General features: G+C 43.5%; 1 pseudogene across 1 annotated transcript; it reads left to right on the top strand.

Annotated features, from left to right (window-relative positions):
• Nucleotides 1–7,301: 7,301 nt before the first annotated feature.
• Nucleotides 7,302–7,834, top strand: LOC308525612 (large ribosomal subunit protein eL6-like; annotated as a pseudogene). Its single transcript has one exon. The product of its transcript is annotated as a large ribosomal subunit protein eL6-like (transcript).
• Nucleotides 7,835–23,725: the final 15,891 nt, after the last annotated feature.

Below are 23,725 nucleotides of genomic sequence, written 5' to 3'. Positions count from 1 at the left end.
GCAAATGGATCCAGAGAAGTTCAGTTTATATTCACACCTCAGTATGAGTGGCAAGGGCAGGAGTTTAATCCAGTTTTATCTGATGCCAAAATTTGTACTCATTCCAGCTAGGTGGTCTTGTCTGTCTTTTTCTGTTGTATCCATGATAACCAAAAGAGCATCAGACCCACAGGAGTCACCCAAATATAAATTTTAATGAGCTTTTACGATGTGGCAGGCACTACTTTAAGCATATATCCTCATTTAATCATTACAAGAACCATATAAGCTGGGTATTGGTATTATCCTCATTTTTATTTTTTATTAATTGAATGTATTGGGATGACATTGGTTCACAAAACCATACAGATTTCAAGTATACAAGTCAGTAAAACATCATCTGCACACTGCATCGTGCACCCATCACCTTAAGGAAAGTCTCTTTTAGTTCCCACTCCCCTCTCCACCCTCCTTTGCCAAGCTCCAGCTAACTCTCACTCCTTTTCCCCTCTGGCTATAACCACACTGTTTTCTGTGTCTATGTGTTATGTATATACTAGAGACCCAGTGCACGAATTCATGCACAGGTGGGGTCCCTCAGCCTGGCCAGCAACTGGGACCGATTGGTGGGGGGACAACTGGTGGAGGAGAGGGACTGTGGGACGGTTGGCCAGCCGGGGGGAGGGACCACAGGAAGTTGGCCAATTGGGGCCGATCGGGGGGATGCTGGGGGGAGGGGCAGGGGGAGGTTGGCCGTTGGAGCATGCTGACCACAAGGGGGCAGTTCCTGCATTGAGCGTTTGCCCCCTGGTGGTCAGTGCATATCATAGCAACCAGTCGACCAGTTGTTTGGTCGTTCGGTCTCTTAGGCTTTTATATATAGAGATGATTTTTGGTTAATCCCTTCACCTTATTTCATCCAATCCCCAAGCCCCCTCCTTTCTGACAGCTCTCAATCTGTTCCATATATCCGTGCCTCTGTTTCTATTTTGTTCATTAGATTCCACATATAAGAGATCACATGGTATTTGTCTTTCTCTGATTGACTTATTTCACTAAGCATAATAATGTCCAGATCCATCCGTGCTGTCACAGAAGGTAAGATTTCCTTCTTTTTTACAGCTGCATAGTATAAAATGTACCACTATGCAATGTGTAAATGTACCACAGCTTTTTTATCCACTCATTTACTGATGGGCACCTGGGCTATTTCCAGATCTTGGCTATTATAAATAATGCTGCAATAAACATAGGGGTGCATATATTCTTTCAAATTAGTGTTTTGGGATTCTTAGGATATATTCCCAGAAGTGGGATAGCTGGGTCATAAGGAAGTTCTATTTTTAATTTTTTTATGAAACTCCATACTTTTTTTTTTACAGTGGCTGCACCCCTGTGCATTACCACCAACAGTGAATAAGGGTTACATTTTCTCCACATCCTCACCAGCAATTGTTTGTTGATTTATTGATAGTCATTCTGGCAGGTGTGAGTTATATCTCATTTTGGTTTTAATTTGTGTCACTCTGATGATTAGTGACTTTGAGCATTTTTTCATATGTTAAGATTACTGTGGGTATTTGGGGTCTTTTGTAATTCCATACACATTTTAGGATTATTAGGATACACATCATAGGCATTTTGACAGAAATTGCAATCTATAGATTGCTTTGGGTAGTTTGGACGATTTTTAAAAATATATTTTGTTGATTTCAGAGATGAAGTGGGGGAGGAGAGAGAAACATCAGTGATGAGAGAGAATCATTGATTGACTGCCTCCTGCATGCCCCACACCAGAATCAAACTGTGACCTCCTGGTTCAGAAGTCGATGCTCAACCACTGAGCCACGCCAGCTGTGCCAGATTGGACATTTTAATGATACGAATTCTTCCTATCCATGGATATGGTATATATGCAGCCATTTATTTGGATCTTCAATTTTTTCTTCAGTATCTTATAGTTTTCTGAGTAAAGGTCTTTTACCTCCCTGATTAAATTTATTTATAGGTATTTTATTTATGCAGTTGTAAGTGGGATTGTTTTATTAGTTTCTCTTTCTGATAGTTCATTATTGGTGTATAAAAATGTGACCAATTTCTGAATATTTATTTTATATCCTGCTACTTCATCGAATTCATTTATTAATTCTAGTAGTTTTTGATGGAATCTTGAGGATTCTCTATATAGAGTATTATGTCATCTGCAAATAATGACAGTTTTGCTTCTTCCTTTGCAATTTGGATGCCTTTTATTTCTTCTTGTCTGATTATTGTAGCTAGGACTTCCAGCAGTATACTGAATAAGAGTGGTGAAAGTTGTGAAAGACATCTTGTCCTGTTCCTGATCTTAAAGGAAATGCTTTTCATTTTTTTCCTGTTCAGTATGAGGTTAGCTGTCAGTTTATCATATGTGGCCTTTATTATGTTGAGATATGTTCCCTCTATTCCCACTTTGCTGAGAGTTTTATTATAAATGGGATGAGTGCTGGATTTTTTTCAAATGTTTTTCCCCCTGCACCTATTGATATGATCATATCCTTCATTTTGTTTATGTGATGTATCACATTAATGGATTTGCAGTTACTGTACCAACCTTGCATCCCAGGAATAAATCCCACTTGATCATGGTGTATGATATTTTTAATGTATTTCTGAATTTGGTTTGCTTTTGTTTTATTGAGGATTTTTATATCTATGTTCATCAGGGATATTGGCCTGTAATTTTCTTTCTTTGTAGAATCTTTATCTGGTTTTGGAATTAGGATAGTGCTGGTCTCCTAAAATGAGCTTGGGAGTTGTTGGAATAGTTGAGAAAGATAAGTGTTAGTTCTTCTGTGAATGATAAAATTCACCTGTGAAGCCATCCAGTCCAGGACTTTGTTGGGAGTTTTTTTTTTTTTATTACTGCTTCAATTTAATTTGTTGCAATTAGTCTGTTCAGATGTTTTGTTATTTGCTTTTTTAAAAATAGATTTTTATTGATTTCAGAGAAGAAGGGAGAGAGAAATAGAAATATCACTGATGAAAGAGAATCACTGGTTAGCTGCCTCCTACATGCCCCACACTGGGGATCAAGTCTACAGCTGGGCATGTGCCCTGACCAGAATCGAATCATGACCTCCTGGTTCATATGTCGATGCTCAACCACTGAGCCACACTAGTCAAGCGATTTTATGGGTTTTTTTCTTGATTCACTTTTGGAAGATTGTGTGTTTGTAGGAATTTATCCATGTTTTCTAAATTGTTCAGTTTGTTGGCATATAGTTGTTCATAGCAACTCTCAGTTTTTGAAACCAACCGACAGCTGCCCAATCAGAGTGGAAATTCTCCTTTATAATGCTGCACCTAAACTCCTAAGTGCACGCATAGAATCATTTAACTAAAGACTGAACAGCTCCAGCTGTCATGTGTCTTTAAATAAACCTTAAAATCAACAGCCAACGTTGGGCTCAATGGTGGAACCTGTAGTGTCTCGTTTCTTTCACTGATCATAATGTTTTTAAGGTTCATCCATGTTGTGGCATGGATATAGAACGTCATTTATTTTTCATTACTGAATAATATTCCATTGTGTAAGTACAGCATAGTTTTTTTTACCCATGTTTCAATTGAGGGACATTTGAGTTACTTCCAGTTTTTGGTTATTGCTAATAATGCATATTGACAGGCAGTGGCCCCTTCTCCTTAGCCAGGCCTCGTAGCTGTCAGGGAACTAGCTATACAGCATGGGCATCTCGCCCAGCAGCGGGCAAACTCTGGGGATCAGAGTTCCCGGCCCAGCAACCCCTGTGTGAGGTGGCAGCTTTGGGATCAGGGCCTGTGGCTCTACCTGTTGTTCTCCTTGAGGACACTGGGGGGGGCGGGGAGCTTTTAAGAACATAGGTGCCCACACCACCCAGATTCTGGTGGGGTAACACCTAAAGTATGGCCAAGGCAGGCTGCGAGGGACATATTTACTATACATATTTCTCCATAGGAGGGTAGAAGCCTAACTCTGATGGGTACTAAATAGAAAACACAGAGGAAAAGCACTGGAAACAAACCCAAAATGTTGGACACACCCCTCCCCATAGTTCAACCTCTCCTCAGTGCTTAGAAACCTCCCTGCCTTTTGTTTCCGTGAAGGTGCCCTCAGACTGAGTTCTGGCCTTTCTCCCTTGTTGCAATAGCCTTGAATATAGGGGTGACAGAAGTAGGATTACAGTTGTGAGTATATGAAACGCAGCTTATTCTTGTAAGTTATTCTTTTGTGTAATAATCATAACCTGCATATCTTTTTCCATATGAACAACTAAACTTACTTTTGCCCACCCCTGTAATGACCTCTTGTGTGTTCTCTCTGGGCTGGAGCAGGGGAAGAAGGATGGGGATGCAGAAGGGCACACGGGTTGCAGGTGAGATGACCCAGGACCAGATCTTACAGGAAGAGGTGCTTAGGGATCAAGGCTTTCCCTCAAATGGCATCAGAGTGGCCAGCCTCTCTAGAGTGTCATTGGTCCCCTGCCTCTGCACTGGACATACACACTCCCATGAGCCCACTGATTTCACATCTAGGAGGGTTTCTTGTAAATACACTGTCTCAGAAGATCCAACATCCAGTTTCAATGCACCAAGCCTGAGTCACGAAGGATGGGGAAATAGGTAAACACTCTAAACAACCCAAATAATGAGAATCAATGACCCAATTCTGAAATTAAGGGAAGTAGGTAACCCAGCTGGTGTGGCATGGTTGAGCATCAACCCATGCACCAAGAGGTCACCAGGTTCAATTCCTGGTCAGGGTCCATGCCCTTGTTGCAGGTTCGATCCCAGCAGGGGATGTGCAGGAAGCAGCTGATGAATGTTTCTCTCTCATCAATATTTCAATCTCTCTATCCTTCTCCCTTCCTCTCTAAAAATAAATAAATAAAATCAATAAAAAAATTTTTAAAAAGATACCTTTGATTCCACTCCACTTTGTCTGGCTAACTCTAATTTGTCCATTATACTTCCAGCTTCAAGGTCATTTTCTCCACAAATCCTTCTCTATTCTCTAGACTTATCTGTCTTGATTATGTGCAGCAGCATGAAGTCAGGAACTTTGCATATTCACCTCCGATTCCCCAGCACCTAGCTCAATGTCTGGCCCATAACATGTGCCCCTTATGGGGCTCAAACTTTGCTGAGAGGACAATACTTATCGGATTCATTTTTATATTTTTCCAGAGTTCTAAGAAAAGTGCCTCATACTAGTAGATCAATCAATACTTGTTAAATACATATATATGACTATATGTAACAAATTTGTTCTTATATTTAAAGGGAAAATATTTTAAATAATCATGATACCAGAACCAAACAAATCCAAAGGAACCTCCAGGAAATAAAAATGTGCAAATGTACCAAGCAGTTTTTTTCAAGTAAGTCCATATGGGGTTTTTAAAAACACCACAATTGCTGTAGGACTTTATTGTGAATTGGATCTGCCAATATCAATGCTGAAGAAGCCAATCCTGAAGCCAAATACCAGCATTTGTTTCCCAAACACTGATTAAAACAAATATTTTTCAGTTGCCATAGCTTTTGGATCTGTTTTTGATGTGCACACTGAGCGTAGCAAATAATATGGAAACTCTGGCTCCCTTCATTGCTATTTGAGATTGAGGAACCTAACCTCACTAGTAAAGCCAGAAAACACCAGCTTCAGAACCACAAAAGATAACTTTCCTTGGTTCCAGGCAGCCAACTCCAGTGCTCTCTTTACCATGGTCTGCCATTTATACTGGTAGCACGGACAGCCTCAAAGTAGCCTTCAAGTTTGGAAACTAGTTAAAATTAGACTAAGCCTTATGTCATTGCATAAAAGCACTGACAATAGCTCTATAGCTCTTTGATACTCTATATAGCCCTATCTATACATTTTTAATTATAGAAATGTGAGCATATACTGCCGACCCTCTGAATCTGCAGGTTCTGCACTTGCAGATTCTGCATCATAGATTCAACCAATTGCAAATCAAAAATATTCAGATAAAAAAAATGCTATGCTGTGGTTGATGTGTACTATGTAGCTAGGCCTATAATTACTGTCTCTGTATTGAACATGTACAGATTTTTTTGCCATTATCCCCTAAACTATACAGTATAACAATTATTTATGTAGCATTCATATTGTAGTGGGTATTTTAGACAATCTAGGGATGATTTAAAGTATATGGGAAAGTGTAAATAGGTTATATACAAATACTGTGCCATTTATATAAGGGACTTGAACATCCTTGGATTTTGGTGTCCATGGGGGTTCTGGAACCAATGCCCTGTAGATACCAAAAGACAACTATATACAATATTGGAGAGAAGAGTAAAAGGACCTGAAGTACCTTTCACCCAGCTTCAACCATTACCAATTGTGAAAGGAGAACTCAGACACAAAACCGCTAAGAAAAGAATTAGTACTTTCACTATTTTGCAAGAGAGACCATACTTGAGAATGATTGAGCTCTCCAAAGAATACGGAAGGTCTTTAGAAAGAAAAAAAAAAAGTTGCCAAGATAGTTGCTTGTTCCTTACATAATTACCATATATCAAGCATTGTCATCAGTCTGTAGATACCAATACTGAAAAATTAGGAATAAAGTTGTGTGCTTTCGGTAGTTAGCAGCTTACAACAAGGTCTCAGGTCTTCATTTAGATTTTAGAAACTAGTATTAAACTGGGTGTTTCTGTCTTTTTAAAAGTTATTTAAGAATGCCAAGTATTTGGAGGTTTTTTTGTTGTTGTTTTGCTTTGTTTGTCTTTTTTATGACTGTGGTAAATGATGTGCTAAGTCAAATGGCAGCAGGGCAAGTATCATTCCTGCTTGCTTTGCCCCTCCTGGCCAGTTCCTACCCCTTAAGCATAGACTTGACCACATAGGCTTGTTCTGCATTCTTACTTCTATCATTAATTTGGTGTGTTCTTTCTATTTGGCAAAATTAATTTACATGGGCGTCACAAGAGATGTTTATTAATACACAAAGATTTCCTTGCTCTTTCTCATCTTGCAATAAGGCGGGTGAAAAACTGAGAAGAAACCTGAAGCGAAGAAGGCCAATGCTGATGGCAAGGTTAAGAAGGGTAACCTCACGGCCAGGATGCCTAAGACAGGGAAGCCCCGCTGCGGCTGAAACCCTGTCCTAGTCTGAGGAACTGGCAGATATTCCCAGCCGGCTATGCATTCCCAAAAGGCCATGTACTAGAGGAAGAATTCAGCAGCTAAATTGAGGGTTGAAAACAAAAAGGAGAAAGCTCTTGCTAGTGTCACCATACCAGCTGGTGGTACCCGAGTGGCTAAACTTCGCAGAATGCCTGGGTATTATCCTACTGAAGATGTGTCTCAAAAGCTGTTGAGCCACGACAAGAAACCCTTGTCAGCATATGAGAAAACTGCCGGCCAGCATCACTCCCCGGGACCATTCTGATTGTCCTCACCAGCGCCCCAAAGGCAAGAGGGTGGTTTTCCTGAAGCAGCTGAGCAGTGGCCTGCTCCTTGTGACTGGACCTCTGTCCCTTAACCAAGTTCCTCTGTGTAGAAGACACCAGAAATTCATCATCGCCACCTCCACCAAGACTGATGTCAGTGGTGTGAAATCCCCAAACATCTCACTGATGTTTCCTTCAAGAAGCAGCTGCGAAAGCCCAGACACCAGGAGGATGAGGTCTTCGACAGACAGAAAGAGAAATACGAGATTACAGACCAAGACAAGGTTGACCAGAAAGCCATGGACTCGGAAATTCAGCCAAAAATCAAAGCAATTCCTTGGCTCTAGTCTAGGGCAACCTCTGCTCTGTGTTTGCTTTCACCAATGGGCTTTATCCTCACAAACTGGTGTTCTAAATTTCTTACGAAGAACCTAATTAAATAACTGATCTGTTTTCTTTGTGTCTTTTTTTCTTTTTATTCTTGTCTGCCTGGATATGTGGTTTGACTCAGTCAGTTCAATGGAGTGTTAGCCTCTACAGAGAGTGTGACTAGAAAGGTGGAAACAGCTGCAGTGAACTTCATCAGCATTAGATCTGCATTCTAAGCTTCCTTAGTGTCTGGCTTCTCAGCTTTTTTACCCAGCACCTACCAATATAAAATACCATTTCCCTAATCACCACCAAACAAGTCAGTACTAAAATGTACATGGATGCTCTGGCTGGGTGGTTCAATTGGTTGGAATATTGTTCCATGCACCAAAAGGTTCCAGTTCAATTCCCAGTCAGGGTACATATCTAGGTTTCTGATTCAATCCCTGTCAGGGTGAATACAGGAGGCAACTGATCGATGTTTCTCTTTCACTCTCTCTCCTTCCCTCTCTCTCTAAAAATCGATATAAACATATCCTAGGGTGAGGATTAAAAATATAAAAAATAAAAATAAAATGTACTTGGATATAAAATGTGATGTCTTTGAGTCACAAACTTTCATCCCATTCAATTATTTAACATCCATTTTTCCCCATTGGTTCTCAGCCCCACCCCCATAATGATACTTATTAGTTTATTAAAGCATGTAAAGACAGTAAATGAGTAGAGTTATTTACCTTCTCTTTTTTTAACCAAAAATCTATCGTACTGTATATACTAGAGGCCCAGTGCACGAAATTCATGCACTCGGGGCGGGGGAGGGGGGGGCCCTCAGCCCAGCCTGCACCCTCTCACAGAAAGTTAGGGATTTCAGAAGAATATTGAGCTTTGAGTCTGTTCTGAACAAGAAATAGCAAAAGTTATTCTGTGCCCAGCTAGCAGAGAATCCAGGTGTCACTGAAATATACTTACAGGAGAACCTGTTAACACTGTGTATTTTTTTTTGGTTATGCACTTAAATAATTTTTTAAACAAAACTCTACTTCTTAAAAGGCTACAGTTCCTCGTACTTATTATTTGATGGTATGTATTTTCACTGTATCCAAGACTGTAACTGTTTCTTGTGTTTAAGCATCTATGCTCTCATCTTGTCTCTTCTGATAACTTTTTATATTGGCTTATACAAATTCAGCCCCAGATCTAAATGAGGAAACCTCACAGATGTCTTTTACAACCAAACTATTTTGCAGCTTCTCAGACGGCTTTTGGACAGCACCAAAGATTTACTTTCTCATTTTGTAAAAGGAAGAATGCTAGAAATCATTAGGAACACTCTTAATTCTCACCCAAAGATTATATCTATCTATCTATATCTATATATATATATATATATATATATATATATATAGAGAGAGAGAGAGAGAGAGAGAGAGAGAGAGAGAGAGAGAGATTGAGAGAGATGAGAGAGAACATTTATTGGCTGCCTTCCATATGTGCTCTGACCAGGAATCAAACCCACAGCCTTTCAGTATATGGGATGATGCTCCAACCAACGTAGCCATACTAGCCAGGGAAGGAACACTTTGTATTATAGTGTCTGTATTCTGAGAACTGTGTGTCAAGCCCAAAGTATGGGAAGAGCTGGCAAATCAACCTCCCTAGATCAATTGCATACAAGTAAGATGTTATTGATATTAAAATGAACATGTTTTAGTAATTGTGTGTCTTCAGGATGGATAGAGTATATGCATGTTCATGTACAAAGACTGGCATGGTAACTGTCAACAAAATTTATTTTTCTACATGTCCTACAACACTGTTCTTCACCATTTATAAGTTCCCTTTGCTTAATAATTTTGATATTCTATCATAGGCATATATTTAGACATACAAAAATAAACTAATAGAGTTAAATGGAAAATTATGAAGCTTTTAATTTTAAAACACTGAGTTTATCAGCCTATGAGATGTTTATCCACATTAAATTTATCATCCTAATAAAACTGTTAATGTGGTGAAGGCCGGGGGGCGGGGTGGCCTGGGTGGAGTTGAGGAAAAAGGAAGAAAGTAGGGGACATCTGTAATAGTGTCAACAACAAAAATTGTTCAGATTTCCCTTGAAAAATAGATGAAATATATCCATTTTATTGTATACACAGATATCTGTTTCTCTTTCAGTGACTGCATAGCCTCAACTACTATGTATATTAGTCCCAACCAGACTTACCACCTTCTGTTCTCTCAAAGGCCCAGAGAAGACTGGCTGATGAGTGGCTGAGAACGGTCTGCTGTACCCATGCACCTTAGCAGGAAAGGAAGGCCACTTGTGCCCGAGCTGTATTACATATCCATTTACATTTTTCAAAGTGGCAAAAATGAACTAACACAACATATATATATATATATATATATATATATATATATATATATATATATATATATATTTTTTTTTTTTTTTGCTTTCTTACAACACACAACCAGTCTTGTCCCATTCAAACCTCAACCACCAACAACTGGCCCTCTGGTTATTTTGAAGCAAATCCTAGGCATGTAATTTCACCTGCAAATATTTATTTCAGTATCTTCAAAAGATTTTTTTACTCTGTGAATAAGACCATAAGCAATTATCAAATGCAAAAATTACCAATAATTATTTAATGTTATCAAATATCCAATCATGATTCATGTTCCCCAATTTCTTATAAAATTTTCGTCTTCTCTATTTAGATCAGGATCCAAATAAGACACATTGTAATAGAGCAATAAGACTTTTAAGTCCACTTTAATCTATAGGTTTCTCTTAACCTTTTTCTTTGCAATTTTTTCATTAAAGATTGTCCTTTAGAGTTTCCCATAAACTGGATTTGCTGACTTCATTCCTAAGGTATCATTTTTAAAAATTCTCACCCCAGGATATGTTTATTGATTTTTAGAGAGAGGAAGGGAGGGAGAGAGAAGCATTGATGTGAGAAACATCAATTGCTTGCCTCCCCTTAGCGCCCCAACCAGAGACTGAACCCACAACCTAGATACCTGTCCTGACTGGGAATGGAACCTTTAACCCTTTTGGTGCCAAACGACACTCCAACCGACTGAGCCACCTGGGTGAGGCCCTAAGGTGTCATTTAACATGCTCTCCATCCCCTGTTTCCTGTACATTGTTAGTTGCATGAAGGGCTTAAACAGATTCAGATTCAATGTGAGTTGTTTTCTGTTTTTGCTTTGCAAGATGTGTAGCAAAAATTTAATCTTGTCCAACGAGGGGTCTGGCTTTGGTTTCTGGGAGGTAATATTTTATCTCTTGGAATATCGTGCCTGATAAGAGTGCTTCTTTTTGCCTGGGGGCCTTGGGTCACATGTAATCAGCTCAACTTTGAAGGCTATCAACCAAATAAAAACTCTAGACAGGAAGGCTCTGGTGAGCTCCCCTGAATGGCAGTGATCTGTGTGTATTGTCATTCAACTATTCTGGGAGTAATGCTGTGCACAACTCTGGGGAGAGGACAACTGGAACGTCCATATTTGGACCTTTCCTGGACTCTTCTGGTTTCTTTCTGTGGACCCTGAGAAAGGAGATACCTACTAAGAAGGGCTCCTGGTGGCTAATTGGGCTAAAATAAAAAACAAAAACAAAACAGCCTAGCAGCCATTTCTATACAGGGGCCTCTGTTGCAAATCACACTTCAGGGAGAAACTTGCACTAAGCTCTGAACTGCCTTCCTGCACTGTGATTATGCCATCTGAGTCCACCCTTATAGAGGAGTGCCTAGAATCTTGTTTCAATCAATAGGATTGAGATTTTGCCCATCCAACTGGAGCTACCCAGCTATACGCCCATCAGCATCTTCACCGACCAATCAGAGCAGCTCCATTCCAACCAATCAGGACAGTGCCTTTTGGACCAAACTGCAAGAATTTGGAGTTCTCATTTGCCTGAGGACAAACCAATCAGGGGCCAGGACACCCAATCAGGGTGAGGACTTCTGTCTATATGTCAGCTCCCCAGTGGCTCAGAGAGCACACTTTCACTTTCCACCAAAGACTGAACACTGCATTTCCCTAGTTTAGCAGAGCATACACGGAGTGGAGTGGATTGGACCAAGTGGAGTGGAGCAGAGCTGTCTAAACAGGGCGGGGCCTTGCCCCAGGGCCACCTCACAGCAGTGCTGTTCCATAGCCACTGCTTTAAAATAGAACTGTAACGCTATGGAGCTGTTCCATGCTATCCTCACAGCTCTGCTGTATCAAAATTGAGCTGTTTGCACTGAATAAAGTTTCCCTTTTCACTGCACCGTAATTTGGGGATTTCTGTTGGCATTGAATTGGCACCAACAATCATCAGTTGGCACTTCCTTGGTTACATTTAATCTGTATCCTTTAGCTTGAAAGTTGTTAGTATAACACTTTCACTGAGCTCTGGGAGCCCTTCTAGAGAACTATCATGACTAAGGGTGGTTTGGGGAATCCCCACACTTGCAATTAATGCCAGAAGTGAGGGCTGACTTGAGGACTGCCCCCTAAACTCCCCACAAGACCACTACAGAGTGGTGGTGTCTACCCACTATGTATCAGGAGGTACATGATTTCTGGGTATTTCTGTTTCTGACATGATGATCATGGCTTAAAATCATTAATTATTCAGGGGCTGTAAAATGGTGTTCTAGTTCTATCATCTATTCTTTATTAATCTTCTTTGTTAGTCTTCTCTTATCACGTATCTAGATAGATAGATAGATAGATAGATAGATAGATAGATAGATATCTAGATAGATCAGCGGTTCTCAACCTGTGGGTCGCGACCCTTTTGGGAGTCGAACGACCCTTTCACAGGGGTTGCCTAAGACCATTGGAAAACACATATATAATTACATATTGTTTTTGTGATTAATCACTATGCTTTAATTATGTTCAATTTGTAACAATGAAAATACATCCTGCATATCAGATATTTACATTATGATTCATAACAGTAGCAAAATTACAGTTATGAAGTAGCAACAAAAATAACTTTATGGTTGGGGGTCATCACAACATGAGGAACTGTATTAAAGGATCACGGCATTAGGAAGGTTGAGAACCATTGAGATAGATAGATAGGTATCTAGATACTATCTAGGTCTATTTCAGATATATATCTATTTCAGATAATATAGGAATGACAGGAAAAAAAACATTTATTTTCTTTATCAGTTTTCAAATTAAAGAGGTAGTTCCTTGCATCCTTCACCCAAGTGACCAATGACTGGGTTTTTTGTATGTTTATGTCATGAATTTAAGCATCAATCCATTGAGTTTCTATCATTATCAATGTTCATATTTGATCATCTTTAACCAGTGAGGGCTTTTCTAAACTGACTGCAGAATCCTTCTGACATGACCCTAGAGCTCTTTGATAGCTTCCTTGCTTTCTGGTAAAACACGATATTAGGCTTATCTGGTATAGTTCCTGTTTCAGACCAGGAATCGGCCACTTCTCCAGAAGCCCTGTCTCAGGCTAGGTTCCCCAAAGAAAGAGTTTGAGTCAAATATTTACACGCAACAAGTCTCAGAATCAATACCTGTTGGGAGTGGCAAAAGTAGTGAAAGGAGTTGTAGGGATAAAATAGGCAGGTGTGGGGAGTTTTAGGAATAAGGAGGGTTCATGGGAGAGGAATGTATAAGTGAGGGCTTGGAGTCGCCAGAAGACATACATTCATAGAAAAAAAAAAAAAAGTGCCACAGGCTAAGGGAAGAGGAAGACATCCATTCCCAGAAGATAAGGAAAAGCCACAGGAAATGGGGAAAATGGAAACCGAGGATAGAGAAATGCCCACAAATGGCAGAAAGAGGAAAACGGATCTTTCACAGGAGATAGAGAAATGTTACAAGATAAGGGGGAGAGAAAGAAAAAGGGGGCACCACGTGGAGTTTGGGCTTTGAGGTTGATATTCTGCAAAAAAAGAGTGACCAATCAGAAGGGAGCATGAAGAAACAAAGAACTACAGCATTTATAAACCTTAGAAGAAGGGACTTTGTGGGTAATCCCCTTGGGACTCCCTCCCTACAGGGGAGTCTGTATTGGCTTCCAATACATTTCCACCCTTTTCATCTACCACCTTTCATTCTTTGAATCCATCTGGACAAGGACCTGGGACAGAAATCACCCCTGCATCCTGTTCAGGAAAACAACCCGAATCAGTTGATGCATTGGCTGGGAACACGAAGGACCCATGGACTCTATCCCTTCCTCTGCTATCCCTTTATAATTTTGGAGACATTAACAGACATTCGCCAGCCACTTAAACCTGGCTGCCATCTTATGTGGGCATTTCTCCTTTCTCCCTTACTATCCCTTCCCAGACGCACTCTCCACCTCAAGGGCCAACCTAAAGCAGGTGGGCGTCAGCCAAATGAAGGGCCACAAGGACGACTGCCACGTGTAAAGTCTCCATGTGAGGATGAACTGGTGCTGGGTTGGGTGCAGCGGTTCTCAACCTGTGGGTCACGACCCCTTTGGCGGTCGAACGACCCTTTCACAGGGGTCGCCTAAGACCATTCTGCATATCAGATATTTACATTACGGTTCATAACAGTAGCAACATGACAGTTATGAAGTAGCAACGAAAATAATTTTATGGTTGGGCCACAACATGAGGAACTGTATTTAAAGGGCCAGAAGGTTGAGAACCACTGGGTTAGCCGTGGTCGGCAAACTGTGGCTCGAGAGCCACATGCAGCTCTTTGGCCCCTTGAGTGTGGCTCTTCCTAAGCCTTAGGAGTACCCTAATGAAGTTAATAACAATGTACCTACCTATAAGTTTAAGTTTAAAAAATTTGGCTCTCAAAAGAAATTTCAATCGTTGTACTGTTGATATTTGGCTCTGTTGACTAATGAGTTTGCCGACCGCTGGTAGAGCATTAGGCTCCCACCAGTTACAAGACAAAGCCCGGTCATTAATTAAATGAGTGCTTGGGTCCCTGCCCAGCTCTGAAGATCAAAGAGGCAATTCCTCCCACTGGTTGGAGACTCATATGTCCTTACGTGAGAAAGAGCCCTCGTGGAGGTGCCTGAGATTAAATTCCTAAGGCGAGAAGGCAGCCTCACAGGGCTCTTACATAAATGTAATTAAACTCTGACCCGACCAGGGAATGCAGGTAAGGGCTGAGCAGACAGCTGGGGAGAGAAACTGACGCATGTAAAGGAGGGGAGATTACCAGAGGCATCACTTCCCCTGGGAGCCCTCTCCACAAGCAGCACACTTTGACCCACAACACAAGTCCACTCCCCGGCCCAGATCCCACTCAGGTTTAGTTGGAGCATCGTCTGCCTTTTCTTCTGCTTCCTATCTCAGTCAGCCCCCTCCCAGACCACGGTCTCATGGGCCAGACCCCAGATCTGGTGTAAGAGTGCTTTTTAGTTGCAGGGGCAGGGGAGCAGAGTGTGTGAGCACTTCCGAGCACTCCTTCCCTGCCGCCCAGACTCCATGCAGCGAGGGGCTGAGGGGCAGAGAGAGAGAGAGAGAGAGAGAGAGAGAGAGAGAGAGAGAGAGAACAAGGCTGCTGCTTGCAAGTAAGGGCACGGCCCCGCCCTTTGCTGGCATGCTTCGGCACTCCAGATTGTGCGCAAGTGTTCAGCATGTGTTCGTAGGGGTCAGCCTAAGGAATGCTAGTGACTCACTTTTCTTGATTGTTGGAAAGGGTCAGGGTGGAAAATGATAGAGTAGGAACATGGAAGTCATAAGGCATGCATTTTTTGAAGGACATAGGAAAAAGGTTTTAGTCTTTTAAGCATCTACTCTCAGTCTGAGTGGGGTTTTTACCAGGCAGCTTTACTGAGAACGAGATGAGAGGTTTACTGCGCCTGAGGGGTTAATTGCTGAGCTTGATCCATTAGCGTGATAAGGCACACTCCTGCTGGAGACTAATGGCAGCTGCCTACTGATGGGGCTGATTTAAGTTTAGGAGGGCTTTCCAGTCCCCTTGGAATTCTAGGGTTGGAGCCCCAACTTTCCTAGTACTCTGCACGCAGCCGATATTAATATCAGTTTTACAAGATGGCCCAAGGGCATTAGAGAAATATTCCTATTGTTGGGCACCCCCGCAGGGAGCAGACATGGGTATGCACCACACCCCAGGACAGGGAGGGTTGGAAGGACAGCTCGGCATGAGCCCCCCAGATCCCAGTGGTAAGTAGGGTTCAGTCCTGGTTAAGTCCTGCAACCCTTACCTGCAACCACACAGAGAGGCAATCTCTCACTCCCTGTGAGTGAGAACTCCCCGCACCCTTAGGACACCTAGGAGGGAGGACGCCCCACCATCCTAGGGAGCGTCACAAAGGATGATGGATGTCCTTTGGTGTGTTTTCTTACAGATGGGAAGTGTGTAGTCCACACCATGTAAAGACAAACCCCTAGGGCGCAACCTTAAGAATTGGGATGATTTCAACCCACAACCCTTAAAGAAGAAGAACCTGGTTGTTTCTGCCCGCAGGCCTGGCCTCCATCGTCTGTACCAACTAGTGAATGGAGAGAGTTGGCCCTCAGAGGGAAGCATTAAGTATAACACCATCCTGCAGTTAGATCTTTTCTGTAGGAGAGTAGGGAAACGGTCAGAAGTCCCATATGTCCAGGCTTTCTTTGCTCTAAGGGACAAGCCAGATCTATGCAAGAACTGTAAACTGGATCCCTCCCTCCGGACAACAGTAACCAAAACCCGCTGGAGGAGAAGGCTCCAGGACCACAGGGCCCTCTTGCCCTCCGTCTGAACCCTCATGTGAATCATGTTGCTCCCCTTATCCTGGACCTCCAGAAAAACTGCTTCTGCCAGCAGAAAAGCAGGCACCCAGGGCAGTCCCTACACCAGGCACCCAAAAGGTCTCTACCCGCTGGTAGAGCAGGTGGGCCAATCTGGGTGTGAGAGTTCAGGCCCCTTTCAGCCTTAAGGACCTGAGCCAGATAAAGAAAAACCTGGTAGTAAATTCTCTGATAATCCTGATATTTATATTGAGGACTTTCAGAGCCTAAATCAGATATTTGTCCTGTCTTACCGGGACTCCTTCTAGAGCAAGCCTTGTCTTACCCAGAGAAGGAGAAGGTTTTGGCAGAGGCTGGAAACTTTGGCAACAGTTATTACAGTTCTTGTGTATGAGACATTACAAACCCTGAAGAGAAAGAAAGATACAATGCAGACCCAGAGTGGGACCCTGATGTTGAGATGTGGAAAATAAGCCTATTAATTACTCCAGACTAACTACCATCAGCCAGAAGGCTAATGAAAACCCCTCCACATTTTTGGAGAGACTTAGAGAGGCATTGGTTAAGCACACCAATATAACCCCAGTTTCATTAGAGGGGCAGTTGATTTTAAAGGATAAATTCATCATTCAATCAGCCCCAGGCATCAGGAGAAAACTACAAAAATTGGCTGTTGGCCCCGAGACCACCTTAGACGATCTCCTGAAAGCCGCCACCTCTGTGTTTTATAATAGAGACCAGGAGGAGGAGGATAGAAAGGAAAGGAGAAGTCAGGCCAGAACTAAGGCTCTTGGGGAAAACAAGGGCTCCCAGTTAGAGCCCAGAGGCAGATGGTCAGTCACAGCCACCTGTTACACTGTGGCCAGGTTGGACATATGCGCTGGGGTTGCCCCAAGGCGCATGGTGAGCCCCCTCCCCCCCGCCCACCCCCGCAAGCCCTGTCCTGCCTGTCAAAGAAACCACTGGAAGTCAGACTGTCCCCCTGGAAATGGAGGTCCCCTGGGGCAGGGCCAACGACCCAGCTGGCCCAACAGGACTGATGGGGCCCAGGGTCTCCCAACCCGGCTCCTCATAGAACTGTCATTTCCACCCAGGAGCCCTCGGCAGGCCTAACAGTTGAGGGAAAGGAAATTAATTTCCTCCGAGACACAGGAACCAATTTCTCCGTACTTCTCTCTAACCCTGGTCAGTTATCTTCAGAGGCGATAACCATTATAGGTGTGTCTGGAAGGCCAATAAAGAGATATTTTCTCAACCTTTAGGATGTAGCTGGGGTGAGCTGTTGTTCTTCTCCCATGCCTTCCTAATCCTGTCAGAGAGCCCTAAAGCTCTCTTGGGAAGAGATATCCTAGCTCCTCTGGGAACTACTGTCCACATGTATCCAGAACAGGTCCTATGCCTCCCCCTAGTGGAGACTGAAATGAACCCTGATGTTTGGGCCACACAGGTCAGGACAACCCATCACAGCCTCCCCAGTCCAGGTCCTTCTCAAGGATTCAGCCTCATTCCCACATCAGAGGCAGTATCCCCGCGAGCCTGAGGCTCAGGAAGGACTCACGGTTATAATAGACAACCTAAGGAAGCAAGGCCTGTTAAAAGCATGTAACAGCCCTGGCAATACTCCCATATTAGGAGTGGGAAAAGCTAATGGTGAATGGAGATTAGATCAGGACTTACCACTAGCAAATGAAGCAGTGATGCCCCTTCACCCAGTTGCCCCTCGCCCTTACACTTTGCTTACTCAGATTCTGGAGGACACAGAGTGGTTTACAGGGCTAGGTCTCAACGGATGCCTTTCTCTGTATACGCCTGAACCCCGACTCACAGTTCCTATTTGCCTTTGAAGATCCTAATAACCAGGGCAGTCAGCTAGCATGGCCAGTGCTGCCCCGGGGTTTGCGGGATAGCCCTCATTTATTTGGGGAGGCCTTATCGAAAGGCCTCGGGCAGTTTAGTTTCCCCAGCACTAAGGGCCTCCAGTATATAGATGACCTTATACTATGGGCCCCATTGGAGGAAATCTCCGAGAAAGGGACTAAGGCAGTGGTTCTCAACCTTCTGGCCCTTTAAATACAGTTCCTCATGTTGTGACCCAAACATAAAATTATTTTCATTGCTACTTCATAACCGTAATGTTGCTACTGTTATGAGTCATAATGTAAATATCTGATATGCAGGAAGGTCTTAGGCGACCCCAGTGAAAGGGTCGTTCGACCGCCAAAGGGGTCGCGACCCACAGGTTGAGAACCGCTGGACTAAGGCTTTACTAAATTTCCTGGTGGAAAAAAGGCTATAATGTCTCCCAAGCCAAGTTGTGTCCCCGTTCAGTTAAATACCTAGGCCTTAATCTATCAAAGGAAACACGAGCTTTAGGACAGGACTGGAAAGGCCCTATTCTTGGCTTCCCTTGGCCCCAGACCCTAGAGCAGTGGTTCTCAACCTTGGCTGCATATGAGAATCACCTAGGAATCTTTTTAAAATCCTGATTTCTGGGCCCAATCCTCCAGAAATTCTATATCTTTGTTACTAATATTGTGACCTCACCCCATAACAAAGAAACAGAATTTCCGGAGGACGGGGCCCAGACATCAGGATTTTATAAAGATTCCCAGGTGATTCTAATGTGCAGCCAAGGTTGGGAACCACTGCTCTAGAGCCATTGAGAGGCTTCTGGGCATCCCTGGCTATGGAGAGTTAGCAAGCCCACTTTATCAGCTGGTTAAAGAGGCACAGAAGGACAGCGTCCGAGTAGAGTAGATGGGGTATTACCCAAGGCATCCCTGAGATAAAGTTAACCATGCAGGTGTTCAGACATTAAGTAGTTGCCTGAGAAGAGACTACTCCAAGCAAGCAGGACGGGGGCAGGCATCATCACCTGACCTTACATTGCCATAGTGAAGACTGCCGGAGGAATTACGCCACACAAATACAGGCAGTTGCAAGTCACACAGCACTTCATTACTCACACAAATTCTTGGTGCTGTGGGTACAGGCTTGACGGGATCCTAAAGTGTGGCTTCCTCTGAAGGCAGCTGTGGTGCCGACTGGTAGCTGGCAATGTCGGGTCAGGAGACAGAGTTCGCAGCTGCACCGCCCTCGGTCGCGGCTCGATCGGGTAGCAGCCGTCTTCTGTCTGGCACGGGGCAGGGGAGCTTCAGATCAAGTCGATCGATGTCTGAGGTTCGGGACCCGTTATTATAGCCAGATGGTTTACCTCACGGCAATCCAGGTACTTACCAATCAGGCACAGGGATTTAAGGTGTAAATCCATCAATTACGTCAATGGTACAGGTGCATATCAGTCAGGGCAAGTGTTAATCCATCAGGGTACAAGATATTTTTCCAAATTACACTGTAAACCAAAACAAGTTCTGGACTTTCCAGGGTGAGTCACGCTTGTACCTCATGTCTCTCTGACCAGTCCTTATCTATGGAGTGCACTCCTGCTCATGCTCTTTCCACAGCAAATCTTTATCTATGGGGTGCACTCCTGTCTAGTTACTTTCCAAAACATCATATTACGTTTCACACAAGTATTTTTCTACATGTCCTGCAACACTCTTTAATTATTTTCTGCTATAACATTGTAACACTCTCTACTTATTTCCTATCATTGTCACAGTTACTATGGCAGACAGCCTCTCCAGCGGGCCTTTGAACAACTCAGAAAGGCCCTGTTGCAGGCACCGGCTGTAAGTCTCCCAACAGGCCAGGAATTCAACCTGTATGTAACAGAAAGCGGGGAATGGCCTTGGGAGTCTGACCCCACCTAGAGGACAGACCCAACAGCCTGTGGGATATCTGCGTAAGGAAACTGATGTTGTGGCTGAGGGCTGGCTCTCCACTTATGGGCAGTGGCAGCTGTCGCTCTCCTGATCCCTGAGGCAGTGAAGCTAACTTTGGGACAGGACTTCACAGTATACACATCCCTCTTTTAAATACCAGGGGAGGCCTATGGCCTTCTGATAGCCGACTTTTCAGGTATCAGGCCCTCTGCTTGAAGGCCCAGCTGTTCAGATCAGGACTTGCCTTGCCTTGAACCCTGCCTCATTTCTCCCTGAGGAGAGTGGAGAGCTTCTGCACAAGTGTGAACAGTTTATTTTACAAACGTATGCAGCTGGAGAAGGAAAAGCCTCCGAGTGCTCACCAATGGCAGCTCTTATGTTGAGCCAGGAGTCAAAAAAGCCAGAGATGCAGTTGTTTCTTTAAATGAGAGCCAGCCATTTCCCCCAGGGACTAATGCACAACTGGCAGAATTAATTGCTCTCCCTAGAGTCTTAGCGTTAAGCCAAGGAAAACAAGTTAACATCTCTACTGATTCCAAATATGCCTTCCGAGTGCTCCATGCCCATGCAGCCACCTGGAAGGAGAGGAGCTACTTAACTGCTAATGGGTCCCCAATTGAATATCACAAGGAAATCGACCGCCTCCTATCAGCCACTTTTCAGCCAGCAGAGGTTGCAGTCATGCATTGCAAGGGGCATCAAAAAGGAACAGATGAAATAACAGCGGGAACTCAGCGGGCAGATGTTGCAGCCAAGGCTGCCACCCAAGAGCCTTGGAAAACGATAGCCCCTCTAGTCTGGGAAGACTCCCTGCGGGATAGTAAGCCCTACTATACACAGAAGGAGAAGGAATGGGTTGACTACTGAGGTTATACTCTCCTTCCCACTGCATGGATACGGACCGCGGACCGCGGGGGATACGCTCCTCCTCCCTAAAGCCAATCAGTGGAAGGTCATTAGGGCGTTGCACCAGGCATTTCATCTAGGGGAGAAAAGACCTATCAAATAATTCAGCAATTATTTACAGAAAAGGATCTCATGAAGACCACCCAACAAGTAGTCAAATCTTGTGAGGTCTGCCAAAGGAACAATCCTAGTAACCAGGAATTAGCATTACCCGGTCTTCAAAGAACCGGAGGGTATCCAGGGGAAGACTGGCAGGTAGCGTTACCCACATGCCTAAAGCTAAAGGATTTTATGCCTCGTCGTGTGGGTAGACACTTTCACTAACTGGGTCGAGGCCTTCCCCTGTAAGACTGAGAAGGCACAAGAGGTAGTCAGAACTCTAACTTCAGAAGTTATTCCCCGCTTCGGATTGCCACACTCTCTCCAGAGCGATAATGGCCCCTCATTCAGGGCCCAGGTCACTCAAGGGGTCTCAAGGGCCCTAGGAATAAAATACCACCTCCATTGTGCCTGGAGGCCTCAATCTGGGAAAGTAGAAAATGCAAATGACATTCTAAAAAGACACCTTTGTAAACTTGTCCAGGAAACTCACCTCTCCTGGCCACTAGTTTTATCTATAGCCCTACTAAGAATTAGAAGTACTCCCCAAAACTGAGGGCTTAGCCCTATGAAATGTTTATGGCCATCCTTTTCTTACCAATGACTTCCTTGTATTCAAGGAATCCATGGCATTAGTACAAGATATTACAGCACTGGCTAAATTTCAGCAGACTTTACAACAACTCTCTGAAGCCAGACCCAGGGAACCCCAGGTTCTATCCCTAACACCTAGAGATCTGGTACTCATTAAGGCTTTACCTATCCGCTCTACTACTATGAAACCATGATGAGAGGGTCCCTATCTCATAATTTTATCCAGCCCCTGCTGCGATCAAGGTCAGTGGTGTCGATTCCTGGATACATCTGTCTCGACTAAAGCGTTGGATGCTAGCACAGGAGGAAGACGAAGATGTATTGCCATCAACTGAATCACCAGACTGCTACTCATGTGAACCTCTGGAAGACCTGAAACTTCTCTTTCGAAAGGATCCTGGAGAGTCAACGAGTGCCAGATGAGTAACATGCTTTGGCATTTCTGGATAATCATTGTTTTCATCTTCCTAATAGTTCTTATTCTGCCTTTTGCGGAGTGTTGCCAGAACCCTAGGCTGGTACCTGAAGGAGACATTTTCTGCCCTTGCTGGGACACAGAAATACCATAAAATGCTCCTACCTGTAGCCCTTTTCTGTATCCCTAGTATAGCAGGGGACTGGGAAACTAATGTCCTAACGAATTTCTCAGCCATACTGGCTCCCCAAATTCCCGACGGCTGGGTGTGTTATGAGCAGCCCAATTCAGGGTCAGATTATCTCAATTGGATATACATCTCCCATGTTCCTCTCAGAGTCATGCTACCTTACCCTTACTTGAGCACCTCTGGGCATCTCCAATCTGCTGATCGTTGTTCCGAAAGCTCTTAAAAATGTAGCCTTCACTAGGACCGTAGGAGGTTACTCTTATATGACAAACATAGATCCTAGTTTTAACCAGACCCCAGACCCTCCTTGTCTTGGATACCCATATTCAAATCCTGTAATCTCCCATACAATACTTCCCTGCAGCCTCTCTCAACAGGCCCCATGCCATGCTTGTGACTACAAAACACAAAAAGACATATACAACTGGTTTCTTAGACATTCTATTTAAACTACAATCTCCAGAGATCAGTTCTCCACAGCAAACTCCCTACCCACCTAGGTCAAGGACTCAAACAGATAGATGCTTCTCTAGATGCCAATTCCACCATCCCTGTTACTCCTGGCCTCCTGTGCCTCCCGGAGGAATATCTGTTTGCAGGGGACAATGATTCAATATCATGGGGACCCCAGCATCTAGATTGGAAAAAATGTGTCAGGTCTTGGACTATAGGACAGCGGAGGCTGAATCAGACCACCACCAGAGTCTTCAATAATTCCATCATTCAGCAATAATTCTCTTCCAACACATAAGGTGGCCTAATCTAACATGTATGGGAGCCTATTATTCTCATGGTTCTAGGAGTAATGGTTTTAATGACTGCTATAGTTGGATTGATGGTGGGAGTCACTTATAATGCAGTCACAGTCACCAACCTAACCAGAACCATTTCTCAAGTTTCTGAAGATGTTGACCAGAACTTTAGGGACATCCAGAAGTCTATAGATTCTTTAGCACACATGGTCCTTACTCACAGGATGCCATGATTAATACTTCTTGCTGCATCTACATAAACACCTCCAAAGAGGTAGAGGAACTAACAACTCGAATCCTCCAACAAGTATCTTGGCTAAAAGAAAGGGCCTCACAATCTCTTGCCCCAGAGGTCTGGGCACAAATTAAAGATATGATGCCATCCCTGAGAAGTTGGCTAGCTCCCCTTCTCAGACCTTTGTTTGTGTTGTGTTTATTACTCATCTTTGGCCCTTGCCTGTTTA

This window comes from Myotis nattereri (assembly GCF_964212035.1).
Source record: "Myotis nattereri genome assembly, chromosome: 9".
NCBI lineage: Eukaryota > Metazoa > Chordata > Mammalia > Chiroptera > Vespertilionidae > Myotis > Myotis nattereri.
The sequence above is the reverse complement of the archived record's forward strand: the minus strand, read 5'-3'. Positions and strand labels throughout refer to the sequence as shown.